The sequence below is a fragment of the Melozone crissalis genome, unplaced genomic scaffold, assembly GCF_028551555.1.
Source record: "Melozone crissalis strain CALT ecotype California unplaced genomic scaffold, PUWL_Pcris_2 ptg000090l_1, whole genome shotgun sequence".
Taxonomy (NCBI): domain Eukaryota; kingdom Metazoa; phylum Chordata; class Aves; order Passeriformes; family Passerellidae; genus Melozone; species Melozone crissalis.
In genome coordinates this window covers 1281779-1297865 of record NW_026535867.1, presented here as the reverse complement: position 1 = coordinate 1297865, position 16087 = coordinate 1281779, and the positions used below count along the sequence as shown (strand labels likewise).

General features: G+C 43.4%; 1 long non-coding RNA gene across 1 annotated transcript in view; it reads right to left on the bottom strand.

Annotated features, from left to right (window-relative positions):
- Nucleotides 1–6970: 6970 nt before the first annotated feature.
- Nucleotides 6971–16087, bottom strand: part of LOC128947153 (uncharacterized) — a 39227-nt gene continuing 30110 nt past the window's right edge. Inside the window, exon 3 of the long non-coding RNA XR_008484030.1 lies at nucleotides 6971–7032. This is a non-coding gene — a long non-coding RNA (uncharacterized LOC128947153). The remainder of the gene's footprint in view (nucleotides 7033–16087) is intronic.

Here is a 16087-nt window from a genome sequence, read left to right as displayed (position 1 = left end):
TTATCTGCTGCTGTGGAATGCAACAGGTTGATCCGTGATTGGTCTCCTGTGGATGTTTGGATTTACTGACCACTCACGGCAGAGCTGCTCTCGCTCTCTGCCGGGACACACAGATCTTTGTTATTCATTCTTTTCTATTCTTAGCTTAGCCAGCCTTCTGAGAACTTTTCCTTCTATTTCTTTTTAGTATAGTTATACTGCAGTATATATATATCATAAAATAATAAATCAAGCCTTCTGAACATAGAATCAACATTCTTGTCTCTCTCTCACCCTGAAAACCCTTGTGACCACCGTCACACACCCCATCCCATCCCATCCCGTCCCCCATCCCATCCCATCCCAGGGCTCCCCGGTCGCCACCTCAGCTCCCTGCTGGCTCAACCCTGCTCAGTACTCGAGGTCCCTTCTTTTCCTTCCTTCTTTTCCTTCCTTCCTTCCTTCCACCACTTCCGCCACTTCCTTCCACCACTTCCTTCCGCCACTTCCTTCCTTCCGCCACTTCCTTCCCTCCTTCCTTCTTCCTTTCCTTTCCTTTCCTTTCCTTTCCTTTCCTTTCCTTTCCTTTCCTTTCCTTTCCTTTCCTTTCCTTTCCTTTCCTTCCCTTTCCTTCCCTTTCCTTCCCTTTCCCTCCTCCCGTGGCTTTGGTGCACGGGCAGGGCTGCAGTTGAAACCTCCTCCAGTTAAAGACCCGAACCAAATGTCCCCAAGAGCCCAGAGCAGGCACCGCCGCCCCCGGGCAGTAAATCCCCATCCCCACTGCTGGCCTGGCCTGGGCTCTCCCTCCAGAAACAGAGGTTTTTCTGAGGGGGATTCCCCCCCTGTTCTCAGGGAACATTTACATCAGTGCCTACAAAGCATTCTTCAGAGACTGATGAGAAGTTCTAAAAAGAGCTTTGTCTTCAATTGCGAAGAATATTCAGCTTTAGCACGTAATGTATGTCCCATATCAGCCAACGCTTCGCACAAGTGGCCACAGAACAAAATGTTCAGTGAAAAAGCCTCAACTCCGTGGCTTGTTTTTCTTCAGAGGAATTTGGTGTGATGATGAACAGGTTGGGCTATGGGAAAGGCTCATTAGATCTTCAGAATTCTCACAACAATGAGACTTTTTAATTTCAGTGAACCCCAGCAATTATTTTCTTCACTATTCTTTGGAAAAATACACTCTCCTATACATTTTTCAGATGGAGAAGTCAATAAGCCATTGCTCAGAAACACTGGGACAATCTGAGCACAAACGGATTAAAACACAATTAAAACCATAGTTGCCTGTTTGCAAGATTTATTGCAACACTTCAGATCTGGCCACTCCTCAGGAGCAAACTTCCTGAGAATGTTACAGCCTGCTCCAAAAAGCAGCAATTCCCACCCAGTAGGAAGCAGTGGGCAGTCTTGGAAAAAAAAAGCAGTGAATTTGTATCACAGATGAAATGTAGAGATTAGAGGATTAAAATTTTCTATCATGTAGTGCACACTTGGGTATTTAATAATTACATAAACGAGGAGAAAATAGTTGGAAAAGCAGGTCTTGAACTTCTATTGTTATAACAGACAAGATGTGCCATCAAAATAGGTCTCTATTTTTAAAGGAAAAAAAAAACTCTAATGAAAACAACACCTTGAGCAGTGGCACTGTGCAGTAGAAACTACATTAACTTGTCATAATATGTTGCTTCTGTTGGTATGACTTCCAATTGAATAACAAAATAAATATGAGCTTCAGAATACACAGTGTAACTGAAGTGCTTGGAATGCAACACTTGGGAAGCCCCCTAACGTGGATTTTCTGATTCCTCTCAAGATTTCAATGACTGCCAGCCTCAGCTGCAGGTCACTGTTTTGGGGTTTACCCATATTCTTGTCTTACAAATGACAAATCATGACACTATTTTAAAAAATGCACACACACAAATGAATTCCTCAGAAAAGGTGATTCAACACAAAGCCAGCTATGATCTGAATGAATGGGGAAAAAAACCCTAAAACCCCCAAAGCTTATTAAGATGCCATTTGCTTCATTTAAATTGCAGCCTTTTTTTCTTCTTTATTTCAGTCATATTCTGCTTTCTGTGAGCGGGTACTGAGTCCTAAATTTGCTGAAGAATTTCAGGTATCATTAGCATCACTGGCTAACTCTTTTCATACAAGGGAGTATGAAATTCTTTCGCCATTTTTTATGGTATGGGACATTTATGATGCTTGCTATGGCACCTTCTGTGTTCAGGCTCCCAAAAATCCTTCTCATCAGCTTCCACAGAGTGCAACCTGCTGCTGCTGGTCCCAATGGTGCCTGTGGTGGCAGGGGAGAGAAAATATGGCAAAAGCTGCCAGGGACAAATTCCATGCAAGCAGCTCCACATGCCTGGTCCTCCCATCTCTCTGAGCATCCCCTTGGTTCTTAAGATGCTCCAAAAGTACAGAGTCATTTTCAGATCAAGGATAGTTCCTTGCCTGTGCCTTTTCCTCAGTGAACTGAATGGATACAGGGTTTGTGGAACTGGGGTTTGGAGTACATGGTGCAGTGACAGCTCTCAAATGAAATGTGTGTTGTGGCAGGACTTCTGCTTCTGAATGATCATTCATCACAAAGGGTGATTAAGTGTCAGAGCTCATGACTCTTTCAGAAGCCTATTACTACTATCAGTGCAGTGGGGGAATATTTTGGGTTTTTTCTTGTCTTCTCAACTCCCAAGATTTGGAGTTCAGAAGAAATTGATTTGGGAGGTAGCTCATGTATATTGATATTAAATATCAACATGAAACACTAGATTTAGAAAGTTTTGGGTATTTCCAACATTTTGTTCCAGTCTAAAAGATTATGCAAAGTTCACAAAGAGCCTTTCCAATTGATCCAGACATGTAAAAAATATCATTCTGCTTTTGCTGCAAGGCTAAATCCGCTTTGCTAACTTTAATGTCACATTTCAGTAAATGGAGGCTTCTGAAGATTCGGGTTTTTTTATTGTTTCAGCATATTATCAGTTTTCATTGAGGTGTTTTTAGTATATCTCTCCAGAGTATTAATCACCGTTTACAATGTTTTATATCACACAACCTGCATGAATACAAAAAAAAAAAAAATCGCAAAACTATAGAATTTTAGATTATGATTCTATGGGATAAAATGATAGAATCATAGAATGGCCTGGGCTGGAAGGGACTTTGAAGACCATATAATTCCAACACCCTGCCATGAGCAGGGACACCTTCCACTAGCCCAGGTTGCTCAGAGCCTCACGCAACCATGCCCTGAACCCCTCTGGGGATGGGGCAGGCACAACTTCCCTGGGCAGCCTGTGCTAGTGCCTCACCACCCTCACAGTAAAGAATTTCTTCCTAACACCTGATCCAAACTCTCAGTTGGAATCTATTCCCCCCTGTCCTGTCTCTACACGCCCTTGCAAAAATCCCTCTCCACCATTTCAGGGAAAAGCGAGAAACGCTGAAATTTGAAATTGCTGGAGCTGCCTCTAAGAGTTTCTTCCCTTTTTTTTTTTTTTTTTATTTTCTGCCGGTGAACAAATGCAAAAGGCAGGGAAGTGATGGACGGAGCTCATCCTTTGGTTTCTGCGGCCGCGATTCCCCCGAGCGGGCGGCGCGGCGCGGTGGGTGCAGTACCGCTTCCTGCCGCGGGGGGGCGACAGCGGCGCTGCCCCGCCCGCTCCCAGCTGCGAGCGCGAACCCAAAACAGCCCCCAAAAACACCAAAAACCGCCAAAAAACCCCTCTGGGAGCACCCCAAAAGCACCCGGAGGATCCCACCAGGTCACAGCGAAACCTGGCGGGGCTGTTCGAGCGTTAGTATGCAAGTGGAGCCTTGAGAGATTCGTGTGAATAATACGAAAAAGGTCTAAGCCTCTTAGTGCTGCAGGAGTGGAAAATCCCATTTCAGGCGTTTGTGCTCATAACTAGGAAAGGGGGGAATGAAGGGGTTTGGTTTTAAGCAGCTGAAGAGCTAACTGCAAGACAAGTGGGATGTAGCACTTAAGTAATGACTGTTTTGGTGTCAAGTTAAGCCCTAAAATGTACAGAGATCTTACTAAATGAGCAACATCGGGGTCTGCCCTCTATCTAGCAAAAAAAAAAAAAAAAAAAAAAAAAGGCAAAACAAAACAAAAAAAATCATTTTTCAATGATTTTTTTCCAATCTGTGATAAAATGTATAGTAAAAGAGTTCATCATAATAAATATTCCATTAAAATATTGTGATTCAACTGTCTCAAAGTTTTTTTGGACATTCTTAGACCAGTTTGTTTATGAAAGTAAGCATCTCTGTATTTAAAGGTGTTAAGAGCTCATGTTCTTGCAAGTTTACCCAGTACAGCTGTTGAACTCTTAATTCTTCTCCCACTGCTCTAAGGAAAATTAAATGCTGCAGATGTTATCCTTTATAATGTCATACACACTGAATCAGTTCCTCATTTGCAGGGCAAGTTATTTATTTTTTCCTACTGATCTTCAAGGCAATCATGATCATTAGGCATTGCCAGGGTTAAATAACCATGACCCGAAGTGATCACAAGTCAGAAGTTATGTGAAAGAGATATTCTCATGTCAATAAGTGGAAATCTAGGAACTGCACTTGAAATATTTCAAACGAATCCCTCTCTTCAGACAAAAACGTATTAAGAACACAAGCGAAAAGGCAGAAATAGACCTGAAACTAAAACGTTTCCTGTCTCTGAGATATATTTGAACTAGACAGTCTGCATTATTAAAGATGTTAGTGGTCACAGATAATCAATAGGTTAAACTTCATGAAGTAAAGGGAGCAAAACCCAAAAACTAAAATGGCAACAAGAAGACAAGAAAAAAACCCCAAAACCCAAAAAAAACCCAAGCAAGTAAGCAAAAAAAAAAAAAAAAAAAAAAAAAAAAGCCAAAATTAAGAAAAGAAATGGAGTCTGACCCCCTTTCACTGCACAGCAGCAGCCCTGAGTGAGGACATGAAGCCCTGGTGTGCCCTGGCAGCATTTCAGCATTTCAGCATTTCTGCAGCCTGGACAAGCCCACCTGCCAGGAATTCCCCTCAGGACAACTGCAAGGAGCTTAACAAGATTTGCATCCATTCATAAAAGATCCCTTTGCTTAAGATGAAGACAGTGTGGAACAGCTTGCAGGAACCTGGGGTACTTTCGGGGCTATTGCCCAATTTTCCAGCCCCCAAAGTCCGTGCAATTCCCAGTTTTTATGGGAATGGGGGGCACTGAGCACCAAGTGGCTCCTGGTTGGCCCTCATGGCAAGCAGAGGAGCCACTTCAGAGCAGTCCTGCTATCCAGAACCATCATTGCCTGGCATTGTTTCACTCCACCAAGCTTTCCTCACCTCTTCCCATCCCACAAAAAGGGGAAAGCACGTCTGGAAAACCTTCAGTGGAGAGCTATCGCCAAGGATGATTTGAAACTGAAGAGCTCTCTGTGCCATGATCAGTGCAAAACCCAGCTTCTCAACTCTCATCCCATGCTGCAAATCCGCTGTTACCCTCAACCTCTCTGATTCTTCCCGTGCTTTTGCAATTTCCCTCCCAGATTTCCCCCAAACCTGGGTTTTTCCTCAGGCTTGCACATGATAAAGGTCCATTGAAGCCAACAGAAATTCTCCTCCACCCATCCCACAACCCTTCCAGATCTCCTCCAGATCAAACCTCAGGATATCTGAGCCTCCTATAAGAACCAGTTGTTGTTACAAGACAATACCAACATCCCACAGCCAGCTCGTCACAAGCAGAAACTTTTTTTGTCACAAGAGAAACATCATGGAATTAAACAAAAAGTTGGAAAGCCACGCATCTCGATCATCCTTGTGTATAGCACCAGCCTCTTAGAAAACGGTGCAGCTCAAATAGTTTTAATTTAAATACTGAAAATTAGTGAGCAGGAGCAATGCCACCAGTAAAACATGGGAATTTCTGTGGCAGGTTTTCAATATAAAGTTTTCAACCCTAGACCACAAGGGGTTTTTCAGAGCTGCAGATGGGAACTCTTGCCTGCCTTTTTCATCTTAAAAAACCCTGAACACATCTTTAAACAGGAGTCATTCAGAACTTCAGAGGGTACCTGAGCTCTTCCAGTAAGGAAAAACAACAGTAAAGAAGAAAATTTTGAATGGTTATGCTTAAAGAGAAGAGAGTGTGGCACAGCAGCCACACATAAAACCAGTTAAACCCCACTTTTATCAGTCACACTCACCAGGAATTTTTATTCTGTACTCTTTCATTTGTTCTAAGTACACTTATTACTGGTTTTGAGTCTGTTTTCTCACTAAGACATTATATAACAGGAATTAAGAAGCCAGAAGCATCTCTTTGAAGCATCCTCAGCACATGAGAAGACTCATTCACCAGGTTGTTAGACAAAATGAAAGAAAAGATGCATGAAACCAAGAGCACTTGCACAATCCTCCTCCTCAGTCATCTGTGTCTTCTCTGCCACCTATCTTCTAGGTTGTGGTCAGCAGAGTTCAAAGAGCTCCAGCTTTGTGAATCTTTGGGGGTTTTTTAAGACAGATTTTACTACCAACGAGTACAAAAGCAGCCACCCAAGGCAGAACGGAGTTTTTATCCTGAACTGTTGCACTGGTCCTTTAACTTTTTATGACTCATAGTTCAAGTATCTGGGAATTCCCCTCTAAATATGAGTTTGACACACTTGCATTATGGAAAGTTATTTTATTCAAAAAGTAACAAAATGCACTGTTCATGCAATACCCAGGTCTATATTTAACACCACACAATTGTTTTTTTTTCTTTTTTTTTTTTTGCAGTGAAGTTTCTAATTAAAGACAGATTCCAAAAAAAATCGAGAACAAGCCTGAATAGCAGAAGCAGCAGCATTGAGGGAGACAATCACAGTGTTACACATCCAAGCAAGTCAGGATTTTTTTTAACTATTCAAACAATGTCAGAGCTGTTTGCCTCCTCCTCCCCAGAGCCCCCAGTTTCATGTAAGAGTGCACAGCTTCTCTCTTACCTGTGCGCTCAAATCCCTTCTTGGTGGGCTGGCTGCTCATCAGGGATCACCTGACCAAAGCCTGGGAAGAAATTAAAATACAATCAGCTGAAACCCTCCTCTCCACAGCCCTCTGTCATGTGAGGCAGGACAGAACCAGCTGTCATTGCTTCAGAGAAAAAGGGAAACGGGCCCCTCTGCTTCCACCTCCTTCCTTCCTCCCCGCTCACTCTTTCCTCTCTGTCCCTGCCTCCCGACCTCCTCCCTCCTCTCATTCTTCCACTTTTTGCTCATTCACTGCCCGCCCGGCTGGGGTCTCCCAGGGGAAGCCGCATTCCACAACGCTCAAGCATTTCCCCTGCATCCCGAGCTTTCCCAACAAGCTGCCCACACATTTGTACTGGAGGGGAAAAAAAAAAAAAAAAAAAAAAAAAGAAATTAAAAAAAAAAAAAAAGGGGAAGAGAAAAAAGAAAAAAGAAAAAAAAAAAGGAAGAAAAAAATAAATCGGAGAGGAAAAAAAAAAAAAAAGAGAAAAGGCACCACATTCCACAGCCCTCAGTCAGCCCTGGCAGACTGCGAGACATTTTCAGTCACACAGCACAAAATGCATTAGTCAGAGCTGAAAGACCACACACTTTGTACCACTACCACGCTAACAGAGAATGGTCTGAGCACGGCTACAGGAAAAAGGAAAGGAGGGGTTCCTATTGGTGATTCCATTTTACACGGGGTGGTCACCCAAATATACGAATAAATCCGCAGGAAAGGGCCCGAAGCTGCCATTCCCAGCAGAAACAATGTGGACGTGGGCAGCGGGGAAAGCTCTCCCCACCTTTGCCAAGAGGACTCCCCCTGCAGCAGGATGTGCTATCCCAAACACTGATCCCAAAGGCTGCGAGCCATTATCTAAATCAGAACCTCTATCTCCCCGCCGGTTCGTTCATAGGAAACACCAGCCTAGAAAAAGTGAAAGTAACACTGCATGATTCAGATTCCCCGAAACCACATGTACTTTCAGTTCAGACTTCTCTCCTCTTCGCCGCTCCTCAGCAGCTCTGCAGCTTTATCCATCTATGGAGTTTTGTTTCCTCTACTTACGCGGTTTCAGCCCGCCGTGCTCGCAGGAATCTGATCAGCAACAAACCAGAAGGGAGCTCGGAGTAAAAAAAAAAAACAAAAAAACCCAAAAAAACAAAAAAACCCCTCGGTCCTCATGGCAATGACCTAATCACTCATCTATCTGCTCCTGCTTCCGTCCCCCACACGCGCTTATCTCTGCCTTGGGGCATTTTGGGAGTGAGGACGCGGCTCGGGAGAAGCAGCGCTGCTAAAACACAGCACAGGGGGACAGAGCTGCGAGGAGCACGCCGTGGTGTCCTCTGGGAGCAGCAGCACGGAGCCCCCAGCCCCAAATTCCTGCTGCCAGATCCAAATTCCCCACACCCAGCTCCAAATTCCCCGCTCCCAGCCCCAAAATCCGGGTTCCCAGCCTCAAAATCCCTGCTCCCCTCCCCAAATTCACTGCTCCCAGCTCCATATTCCCTGCTTCCCACCCCAATTTCCTTCCCCCCAGCCCCAAATTCTCTGCTCCCATCCCCAAATTCCCAGCTCCTAGCTGCAAATTCCCATTCCCAGCCCCAAATTCCTGGCACCCAGCTCCAAATTTCTCGTTCCCACCTCCAAATTCTTGCTACCAGCTCCAAATTCCCTGCTCCCAAGTCCCAAATTCCCTGCTCCTAGCTCCCAGTTCCCTGCTCCTAGCCCCAAATTCCCAGCTTCCCTCCCCAAATTTCCTGCTCCTGGCACCAAATTCCCTGCTGCCAACCCCAAATTCCCTGCTCGCAGCCCCAATTTTCCCACTCCTATCTCCAAATTCCCTGCTCCCAGCTACAAATTCCCGGCTGCCAACCCCAAATTTCCACTCCCAGCCCCAAATTCCCGCTTCCAGTTCCAAATTCCCTGATCAGGGCTCCAAATTCCCTGCTCCCAGCCCCAAATTCCCTGCTCCCCTCCCCAAATTCATTGCTCCCATCCCCAAATTCCCAGCTCCTAGCTGCAAATTCCCATTCCCAGCCCCTCAAATTCCTGGCACCCAGCTCCAAATTTCCCATTCCCACCTCCAAATTCCCTGCTCCCAATCCCAAATTCCCTGCTCCTAGCCCCCAGTTCCCTGCTCGCAGCACCAAATTCACTGCTGCCAGCTCCAAATTCCTTTCTCTCAGTCCCAAATTCCCTGCTGCCAACCTCAAATTCTCCACTCCAAGCCCGAAATTCCCTGCTGCCAGTTCCAAATTCCCTGCTCCCAACTCCAGATTCCTGGCTACCCTCCCCAAATTCCCTGCTCCCAGCCCCAAATTCCCAGCTTTCCTCCCCAGATTCCCTGCTCTCAGCTCCAAATTCTCTGCTCCTAGCCCCAAATTCACTGCTCCCCTTCCCAAATTCCTGGCTCCTATCCCCAAATTCCCAGCTCACAGCCCCAAATTCCCCATTCCCACTGCCAAATTCCTGTTCCTAGCCCCAAATTCCCTGTTTCCAGCTCCAAACTCCCTGCTCCCACCTCCAAATTCCCTCCTGCCAGTTCCAAATTCCTGGTTCCCAGTCCAAATTCCCAGCTCCCAACTCTAGATTCCCTGCTCCCATCTCCTAATGCCCTGCTACCAGCTCCAAATTCCCAGCTCCCAGCCCCAAACTCCCTGCACCCAGCTCCAGATTCCCTGCTCCTCACGGGACTGTCCCTATCACACCCTGCCAAGACCCAGGGGCTTATCCCAGATTCAGGGAAGTGCAGGGAGGTGGGGAGGGAAGATGGGGAGAGCCCTCAAGCGCCTGCCCTGGAATTTCTCTTCAGGAAAGTCCATGCTTTAATGAAAGACTGATACTAGATACCACAAAGAAACTTTTATTTCTCTAGGCACATGACTCAGATGCATTTTCTATGTGGGTTATGCGGTTGTGTTATGTTTCATCTTAAAAAACTGTTTCAAAGAGACCTTTAAACATTAGTTTTAAGAAAAACTCGATGTGTTTATGCATAGTGAGTGTTTTTAAACTGCCTTTTATTGCACAATGCTGTATAAAGCAGAGACACTAATGTCTGTTTTCATTATAGACATAATTTGAATCTAATACTAAACACAATAATCTGTAAAAATATTTAAGTTACATCCCTAAATAGTTCGCAGAAAAGTAAACAAACTGAACCCTTCAGCAAAACAGATCCCTTTAGTTACAATATTGTTATCTGTCCTCTTTTCTCATGTTGTCGATTTTGAAAATACATTTACTGACTGTGTTATTGACTTAGATGTTTATAAAATAAATGGTAGCTGCTGCTGTGCAGTATTTCAGCAGAGGAAGGCTGTCCAGAGCTGCCTCAGAGACCGAACACTGTCGCCATTATAACAAAAGCATTAAAATGAATAATTCATGAGCAAAGGAAGTACCCTACCATTAAAAGGCACCGAGTATTTAATGAATTGTCCAAAAGCTACCCCTTTTACTGCCCAGTTCCTCTTACTACTTAATTATGCTACATTTTTCTAAAATGGCATCAAGTAGTAATCAGCAGAAACACACGGATCACTTGTAGGAGACTTTGTGAGGAGTAAGAAATAAAAGCCAAAAAATGAGCCAGAGAGAGGGTGGGGAAAAAAATGGTTTATGTCTGATGATGGATATATTAAGGAAATGAGACTTCAGACTTGAAGGCTTTTCCAAATTGTGCTTTTAAATCTTGAAAAGGAAGAACATCGACAAATGTTCTTTGCAAAAATAAAGGCAATCAGTTCTTTGCCTTTATCTGGTACCTTCTTTTTCAGGATCCCAAGGCATCATGAAAATGCTCAGGAATTCAAAAGCCCCATTACTGAGGACTTTCAGAACTTTCCTCCTGTTTATAAGGTCTCAAGAAGACTAAAATATTCTCTCCAGGTCACACAGGAAGGCTTGGAGACTGAGGCAAGAATAGAGCTTCATGTCCTGGTTACCAGTCCTGTGCCCAACAAAAGGAGCAACTTCCTTGCTTTATGCTAACAAGCATTAAAAACTTCAACAGTCCTGCAGGTTTTAACCTAATAAAATGAATAGTGGTGGACAGGCATTTTCTGCAGAGATAGTAGAAAATTCCCAACCATTAAACCCATATTACACCAGAATTATGTGCAAACTTAAATTTTGAATAACATATTTAAAGGAATTTGGCCTAAAGTAGCATCTGCTCATGTTTCTTTTAGCTGCTGCAGGAAACACATATGCACTGCCTGGAAAGAGATTTATTTCTAACATGCACTTCCAAACTTTTCAAGACATTCAAAATTGGTACACTAACATTAATAAACTTCTCAGATTCAATTTGAACCAACATCCAGTTCTTAAAATTCAAGAAATTGCATCTCTAAGACATTTTGCCAATTGGACAGCATTCCATAATGTTGAGCAAAAGCCATCCTAAACATCTTTACTTACATGGATCACTTTTCAGCTATCCTACTCTCCTACACTATTGGGAAGAACTCAAACACAATTCTCATTCCAAGGCTCTCATTTGCAACAAGTTCACCAACTATGTGGCAGCTACCCCATTAATATTGAGATACAAAAACATGTCCCCAAGGCATCGTGGATGGAAGGGAAACACGAGGTGTAACCCTGCAAAATCAGGCACTGTCACTGGTCAACACTGATGCTTTTTATTTTTAAACCTGTTGGCTTCTTTGCAGAGCATTGGTAAGCGCTTTTTGGATTGTGACTTGCAAATGTCTAAGTTTTTTTCACCTTTTTAAAAAATTTCAATAGCATCTATTTGAGAGGGATGCTCTTTTGATCTGGTATTAGATGGATGATTTTCATTCTGCCAAAAAAATTTGCCCTTCAGTCAACTCAGAGCTGCTCCCACAGCAAGTCCTTACAGGAATAAGGAAATGCTCTTTAACAGCTAGAACAATCTGTACAGTTAAAAATATTTTTAGTCTTCAATCCCCAAGGAACTGTGAGTAGAACTGAACTGCAAAACAAATATTAAAAAAAACCCCATAATTTGTTGTTAGATATAATTAATATAGCCCAACTCACAGGTTTATTGTAACTGATAGACCTTTTCAGCACAAATGACCATTAATGGTTGGATAACTTGTGGCAGGAAGAAAGAGGAGGAAAATCCACAAAATATTTATGGTAACTCTTCCAAAGATGGAAGAAGTTCTCTTTTTTAAAATTGCACCAAAAAAACCCCAAAAAAACCAAGAAACCAATTAAAGAAATAAATGCTACGAACACTTCAAGTTTATCTCCTTCAAAATATTTATCTTGAGTCTACATTACAGGATAAATTCTGTGTTGACATAAACCAGTATGAGTGTGTCCACCAAGCCAGCAACCTCCACCAGGGCACCCAGACTACTGAGTCACTACCTAAACACAAGTGTTCCAGAGAAAAAACAGCATCAAATAAATTACTTCAGAGAAAACAATGGGAAAGATCACCACTGCTTCTACTTGGAGGTAGGTGGAGGAAAAAAAAAAGGAAGAAAAGGAAACAAAAAATGATCGTGTCTGTAATCAGAGCAAAATTTCCAAGTGAAAGGAACTTAATCAGCATTTTGCTACTTGGACAAGAGGGAGAGGGGATGGGAAGAGGCAGGAGAGACTTGTAGAGTAGTAACAATCAGATTGGTAAAATGTTCAGTATGCACAAATGTCTCCAAACTACATTATGGCTGCAAGCAAGAATGAATGGAATTATATCTATCAGTGTAATGATAAGGTGACAATCAAGTGCAAAAGAAAAAATAACAAGAAATCAAAGGTGAAGGAAGTGTTCAGCTATCCAAGAATAACCCATCTGATCTCAGTATGCCAAAAGTGTGGTCAGATAATGTATATAAATTTATATCTAGGAGCTTAGATATGTTTAGAGAGTTTTGATCTTTGTTTTACCTCCAGTGAGTGAATTTGTGTTCCACAGAGCAGTGGTGTTTACCACACTGTTGTTTACTTGTACCAGCAGAGTTGTGTAGACTGTGCACTGAACTACTCACAGACCTTTCAGTGCTACAGAGGAGCAGAACTTATTATCTCAGCCTTCTAAAATAAAAACCAGATTTTAGACGTGAATATAAATTAATTTTATAAATCAAAAAATAAAGGACATTTAGAGGGCTAAACAGAGAACGTTTTGAGGGCTAAATAAACAGATGCGGATGCAAGAGTAGTGAAGGTATTTTCCACCTTCTTTATTGTAAGAAATACCTCGAAGGAGGCATGTCAGCATCTACAAGAACACAAAATAGTTTAGGTTGGGAAAAAACCCTGGAGGTCAGCTGGTCCAGCCCCTGTGCTCAAACAGGGGTACCTGCAGCCCATTGCCCAGGGCTTGAACACCTCCAAGGACAGAGACTCTACAGCCTCTCAGTGCCAGTGCTCTCTCACAATGTACAAGTGATTCCTAATGTCCAGATGGAGCCTCCTGTGCCTCAGTTTGGGGCCACTGCCTCTGTTCCTGTCCCTGTGCAATGCTGACAAGAGCCTGGCTCTGTCTGCTTTGCAGGATCCCTTCAGGTATTTGAACACATTTGTGGTCCTCCCTCAAAGCCTTCTTTTCTCCAGGCTCAACAGTCCCAGCTCGCTCAGCCTTTGCTCCAGACCCTTCATCACTGTTGTGTCCCTTCACTTGAAGGCACACAAAAGTAGCTCCATCCAAGTAGCTCCACCTCTTTTTTACTGAGGAATCCAAAACAGGACCCAACACTGCAGATCATCACCGCTGAGCAGAGAGGAAGGATCACCTCAGGATCACCTCAGGATCACCCAGGGATCCCCTTAATAAACTTCTTTGGGCAGCACTGCTCCTCACACAGCCCAGGATGCAATCAGCCCATTTCAGAGGGGCACACTGCTGGTTCCTCCTCAGCTTGGTGCCCACCAGGCCCCTGGGCCTTTTCTGGAGAGCTCCTTCCCAGCTTTTCACCCCTGGATGGTCCTGGACTGTCCCTCCCCAGGGCAGGACTTGGTGCTTGCCTCTGAGATCCTCCAGGTGTGCAGGGCTTTGAGGAAAGGAAAGTTATGCAACTTGGACTAAGGTGCACACTGCCTTCATTGATACCATTGGCACAGACACATTTTATGAAAAATCCTTTCCTTAGGATTTTTTTTCTCCTGAGAAGCTGGGAGGCCTCAGGAACAAAATGTAAACAATTATTATCTGCTGCTGTGGAATGCAACAGGTGGATCTGTGATTGGTCTCATGTGGTTGTTTCTAATTAATGGCCAATCACAGTCAGCTGGCTCGGACTCTCTGTCTGAGACACAAACCTTTGTTATCATTCCTTCTTTTTCTATTCTTAGCTAGCCTTCTGATGAAATCCTTTCTTCTATTCTTTTAGTATAGTTTTAATGTAATATATATGATAAAATAATAAATCAAGCCTTCTGAAACATGGAGTCAGATCCTCGTCTCTTCCCTCATCCTGAGACCCCTGTGAACACCATCACACACCATTATTTCTTACTTTCACATACAGGCTGGGCTCCCTGAAACAGGTTTTGTTTTCCTTCCCTCCCTGCCAAGGAACCCCTCAGCCTCACTATTCTCTTCCTCTCCCTTTCAAATACCAGGTATTCCCTGGAGTGAAAAAGGTAAGATTTTAGTGACAGTTCATTTCTGTTACCTTGACATTTTCTGCCTCTTCCACAGTTTTCCAGCATTTTGAGAGAGTGGGCTTAGAACAGACAATTTAGGAAGGAAATATATGTCAAACATTTCCATAATTAATAGTAGTAAAGTCGCTGAGGTATTTGTTTGCAGGATGCTCTCGCAGTGTTTTCTAACAGAACTGAAGCAGCAAAAGCTCTCTGAGTTTGATGAACTGGTAGAGTCCCACTGCAGTCTCTGAAATGTCAAACTGCCATAGGAAGGACAGCAGAAAGTGTTTTCTTTTGGGTCTTCTTATCAGAAAATCTACTGCCAAAGTGGTAGCTACCAAACAAACAGCTCCTCTGACACAAATACAGCAACCACAGATTCTCTCCAGATTCCACGGGTGTGATTAATCTCTTCCAGCCCAGTTTTCTCCCCCCTGATGCCCTGCAGCCAATTCTCCAAACTCCAGAGGGCTCAGGATCAGCCCCAGGGCTGCTCACCCCATCCAAGGGCCTGGGACACCCTGCAGCACCCCAAAGAGCACTGAGCAATGATGTGCTGGCACCAAAACCCACCCCAAGCACCCCAAATTACAGTGCGACTCATTTTCATGCTCATATCTGAATCCTTTGGGCAAGCTGTGTGTCCAAGACCCTAAATCTCTTTATCACATAAATGTATATATTGCCTGTCCCAAAGTAAGAGCAATTATACTCAGCCGTAAATCAGAAGCTACTTAAATTCAACAAGACACAGAGGAAAATCCAGGCCACCTCACCACAGCATTAAAAGGGGAAAAAATTGGTTTGTTTCCAGAATAGGAGGGAAAGTGATTTTTCTTACAGCACAAAGTTCACTGAGAGCCCCTCAGACATTGGCAACACCAATAAAAAAAAAAAAAAACCCCAGCCAAAACAGAACAGACACCTGTGCCTCATATTCCCAACAAAACTTCATACACTCTGTCCCACAAAAATAATGACACTGGATTTTCCTCACATCTTTTCCAGCATTTTCCATATTTTCAAATCCATCTTTATACTCTGAAATATTTACAGAGCCATGATCTTTCTAATTAAGGGAAAAAAAAAAGAAGAGGAAAGGTATCTTCAAATATTTCTTCTTTGCTATTAATACACTTCTGAAAACATTTAAAAGCTTCTCCAGACCAACATTTCTAAGAAAAGCATGAACTCAATCACTTGGCCCAGAAAGGTGCAGGGATGTTGTAGCTCTGAACTGGCTCCTCAGGGACCAGCAGCAGTTTGAGCATATTGATATTTATTCAGAAGTATATTGATATTTATTCAGCTTCCTCAGAGAGGCCAATAAAGCCAATCAAGGAACACAGCACCAATAATTACTCTCATTTCTACTGCAGTATTTTCAGGTGCTGCATCTTCAGGCTTTGGTGCTGACACCTTTTGTTTGATACACAACATTAATTTTGGGATTTTGCTTTGAATGGACACCCTTAAAGCTTCCTTTTGGGGCTCAATG